The sequence below is a fragment of the Elephantulus edwardii genome, unplaced genomic scaffold (assembly GCF_000299155.1).
Source record: "Elephantulus edwardii isolate Elephantulus edwardi_28Jun2011 unplaced genomic scaffold, EleEdw1.0 scaffold00214, whole genome shotgun sequence".
NCBI lineage: Eukaryota > Metazoa > Chordata > Mammalia > Macroscelidea > Macroscelididae > Elephantulus > Elephantulus edwardii.
The window spans coordinates 4,812,998-4,818,098 of NW_006399964.1; positions in this window are offsets into that span (position 1 = coordinate 4,812,998).

Sequence of the window (5,101 nt, forward strand, 5' to 3'; positions counted from 1 at the left end):
GTAGTGAACACACATTAAATAACTTAGTATATCTAGACTACTGAACAAAAACCACCTTGAGAATAAAAGTTGAAAGTTTATCATGGTATGAGATTCAAGAGGGAAAGCAAAATAACTGGAAATAAATTTTTTGTAATTTTTTTTGTTTAAGAGGGAAAAATAAGAGTAGTTTTGCTTTAAAGTAGAATGTCTGCTTATGCCAGAATATAAAAGACAGTAAAAGCTAAATTTGAAAGTATATAGTAAGTTATAGAAGGCTTGAGGAGAAATTAATTTTATTTGCTTTGGTTTATAATACCTGCAAATAATAAGTTTGAAAAGAAACAATGAAATGTTTTGAAAGTTTTATATTACATCAGTTGTAATAAATTTATTCATAAGATGTGGGGAAGATTGGCTTTACACTGCAAAATGTTACGTGGATAATATGCTTTCCTCTGGCCTCTCCCAGACACAGCCTGAAACTGCAGCCAAAATTTTTAACTAACCTCCAAATCTTAAACAAATCTTCCGAAACTAAAATATTACCTCCCTTTACCAACCCTAACCCACAGATAAAACATCTTTTCTCTCTCCTTTTCCTGATCCCACCCAGTAAATAATCTCACAATACCATCCTCTCCTGGCCTCCAGACCAAACATCACCAATAAAGGGATCAAACTCCTCTGCCCCTCCCTTCCCTCTTTCTACCCACCCCTACCCCAGCACATTCCTATAAAATATAAATTCTATCCAACACCACCCTTCTTTCTTTTACTAAAACAAGTTTAAGATTTTTTCCCTTTTTTCCTTAAAGCATTTTCTACCCATTTTAAATTTTTCAGCCAGAGTTCAGAGCTGAACTTAAAAAATAGCTGCTAGAAATTATATACAAACTTGTCTCATTAAAATAGATGTTACCAGTGGAAAGGATTTACTTTCTTCTAGTATGACACTAGTATGAGTCATTCTGTCTTGAAATGTTTAGCAACCTTCTTTCCTTCTGCCAGTTTACTATTGCAGACATTAAAAACTCTGTACAATTACCTATCTCCCCAGCAAGGTATTAATTTTCTCACTCAATCAGCCCCTGATATAAGAAAGAAACTAAAAAAGACTGAGGACAGCCCCCAAACACCCATTCAAGACCTGGTCAATGCCCAAGAGGAACAGGCAGCCCATCAGAAAGCGAATCTGTAGTTCCAAGCCCTGATAGCTGCCCTACAGCCAGCAGCAGCAGTGAGTAGCCAGACCTCCTGCTGCATGTTTCAGGTGTGCCAAAGAGAATCACTTGGCTGACCACTGCCCTAACCCTCGCCCTCTGACATGACCTTGCTCTATCTATGGGACACAGGGCCATTGGAAGGCCTTTGGCACCAAGGCGCGGTAGAGCAACTTTTCCACCAAACCCGGTCCCCATCCTGGCCAACCTCTTAGATCTGGCCTCTGAAGACTGAGGATGACCAGGTTCGACGACACCATCACCATTGCCAAAGCCAGGTTAACTCTTCAGGTAGCAAGTAAACCAGTTTCCTTTCTGGTTGACACGGGGACTACTTTTTCAGTGCTCCCTTCCTTCTCGGGTTCTGTTTTCCCTTCCCAGGTCTCAGTAATGGGAATTGATGGCCTCTCTTCTAAGCCTTTTACCACTCAACCCCTCCTCATTACCTTTAACAAACAAGTACTCACCCATTCCTTTCTAATTATCCCTACATGCCAACTCCTTTGCTGGGTAGAGACCTCCTGTCTAAACTTGGATCTGTGTTTCACTGGGAGTCAAGTGAACCTATTTCACCTGACCGGCCTTTAGTTCTTGGCTCTCTCTCTCTGAGTCTGTTTCTACAATACCTCTATCACCAGATGTTGTCAACCCCGTTGTATGGGATCTCCATCTGTAGCCTCTCACCACCAACCTGTTCTTGTTACTCTGAAGGACCACTCCTCTTTTCCTGCTAGACCCCAATTCCCTATCTCCGCACGACACTGCAAAAGTTTAAAATCCATTATTATTTGCCTACTTTCCAATAAGCTTCTTATCCCCTTGTGTTCACTTGCAATATTGATCTTTTATTGTGTAGGCCCCATATAAACTTTCACAAACTCACCTGCTCAACTACTTAACTTCTTGGTCTCCAGGAGATATAGGGTGTCCCTCTCCAAGGCCCAGTAACTGTCTTTCCCCACAGTCATGTATTTTGTTTTTTCAATTGACCCTCACCACTAGAAGTTTCACGGCCAAGTAACTGAAAGCTTCCAGCCACCTAAAACTGCTGATCAAATCCTCTTTTTTTCTCGGCTTTATCAGTTTCGTTAGACATTAGATTCCCAACTTTTCTTTACTAGCAAAAACCACCCCAGAAGGACCCCTAGATTCACTCCAGATAGTTAAAAAGCTTTACTCAAGCTCCAGCATCTCCTCTTACAGTCCCCATCCCTCACATTGCCAAATCCATCTAAACCTTTCCATCTATACACTGATGACAGGAACTCCATTTACTTTTTCTCAAGAACCGTGATATTAGCCTCTCTCAATCACCATCCCTCAACCTGGCCACTCTACTTTCAGTAAACATGACTTATTATGACCATAGCTGCCCTGAAGTCCTTGAAGATACGAGCTCTTTATTTACCTCCCTATCTGACCACCCCATCCCTAATACAGACTGTTCTTTGTTGATGATAGCTTTATGACCTCTGAAGTTTACCTCAGGCAGCCTATGCTGTAGTTTCCATAAACAGAGTGTGGAAAGCAGCAACTTACTTCCTATTGCCTGAGCCTGTATCCGAGCAATGCGCCGCTCACCATCCTTTCTGAGCTCCTTTGAGCTGAACCATAATCTACCCACTGAACCTCATCTTTTAGCATCATATATTCGTCATCTCTCTGTCATTAGGCAATTACTCTGGGAACACTCAGACTGCTGCATACCCAGACCCTCCCCTGAAAGTTTAGACCAGACAGCTGGAGTCATCCCAGGAGACACACACCCAAATATCTTCAACCATGCTAAGACAGACCTTACACAGTCATCCTAACCACCACCACAGCAGTTAAGGTCATAGGTAACCCCCATTAGCACCACTTTTCCCAGGTCAAACATGCTCCTCTCACTGAGGAGACCTCCTACACCTCTCAAATGGTGGGCCCCACTACTCTTCACCTCACTCAGATCCCAAGCCCTAAGTAGCTCTTCATATTGTTACTAATCACTCCCTGCCTTTTTGAATTCTTACTTCACAGGATAAAAGAAATGACCAACTTGAACTAGCTGCTGTGACATCCATATGCTCCCCTGGCTTCTGGTCCTGGGCCAACCCAGTCCAGTCTCTGAGCCCCAGATCTTCACCCCTGTTCAGCAGGAAGTAGCTAGATAAAGACACATAACCTTTTTCTCACTAAAGAGGCTCAAAGGAGCAGAATAAAGGATTCAAAGAGTATCAGCATGTCAACAAGGGAAATGAATGGCCTTGCCCACCTGACTAAACCACAATGGAGTGCTCCTCTCTTCCCTCCCTAAAAAACCCCTACTATAAAAACCTGCCTCAACCCACCTTAAGGCATGGTTTTACCCTGATCTTTCTAGACCAAGGAATCCCACCCAGGAGCCCCCTTAATAAAGCTTCTATAGCGTTCTCTCTCAAAAAAGGGGAGATTTGCAATGAATAAATCATTGTTAAATACAAAATTCAATCATTCCATTACTTCCAGCCTCATTTTTCTCACCAAGTCCATGTTTTCCAACAACTACGCCCCCTCATTTCCCATTTTTCCATTCCAGTCACTAATTATCATTCATGACAGGGAATGGCAAAGGACATGCTGACAAAGGAAATCAAACAACTGGTTTTGACAAAGATGGTGGCAGTGTAACAATAGAGACCTGACCCTCAGGAATGCAGCTATATGACAATAAAGACAGACTCTCAAGGCATAGGGCAAAACAACAGACTCAAGGACAAAATAAACAGATGGCCAAAAGTCACCATACGTCCACTAGAAGAAATGCACTAATCAGCTGCTTAAACCCCACTCCCTGCTAACAAAAGATATATAACCCTTCTGTAAGATAAAAACAGAGTCAGTCTGTCCTGACCCATTCATAGTCTCTTACCTCTAATAAACCTCAGTATCGTTCTCTTGCTCTCACTTGGTATTGGTGTCTTTCTTGTATTTCTGAGTCAGAACTTTCTAGTTCTTACTCGAAGAGGTCCCTGGACCTCTTTTGGAAATCATCCCCTTGACAATTAATGCTTCTTGATTGTATATTCAGTCAATTTCAGGCTGCAAAATTTGGTAAAAATTCTCAATTTCTTGGCTCCAGATGTAGGAGTGCATATTTGGCTCATGGCTGTGTTGTTAACGGGTCTTCCTTGTATGTGTGTAGATATTGTCCTAGCACTCACAACATTATATTTCAGGCTAGAGCTTGAAATTGACTTTTTTACTATGAATGCAATACCATTCTTCTTCTATTTTTCATTCCCAGAATAGTGGCCAAAGCTGCTGGTCCATCTCATCTCACTAATGCCCACTATGTCGATGATCCTGCATTTCATTTAATTTTTAACAATATCCAGTTTTCCAACATTCAAACTACATACATTCCATACTCCAATTATCAAACAATATTTGCTATTGTTTTACCTCATTTCAACTGACTTGCAATCTGGGCTCTACCAGTACACTACTATAACTATCCTTATTCCTCTTGAAATTGCACTGGAACATTGAGAATAAAAACAAAAGGAAAATATGCTGAAGTAAAAGAGCTGAATGGAAAATGTCAAAGGGCAGCTCAGGAGAACAAAGTATTACAATGGAATGTGCAGAGAGGTGGAATTGGAGAATAAAAATGGAAGAACTCTCTCTGCATTTCTCAAGCACTGAAAAACAAATTTAAGCCTCAGACCACAATACTTAAAGATATCATGGACAATATATTGAATAACCCAGAAATCATCAAAAGAAGATGAAGGAAATACACAGACTCATTGTACCAAAAAGAACTGATTGACACAAAAAAATTTCAGGAAGTACCATATGAAACAGGAATAATGGTAATGAGGAAGTGGAAGCTTCATTGAAGGCATTGGCAAAATGTAAGGCCCAGGAATCGATGG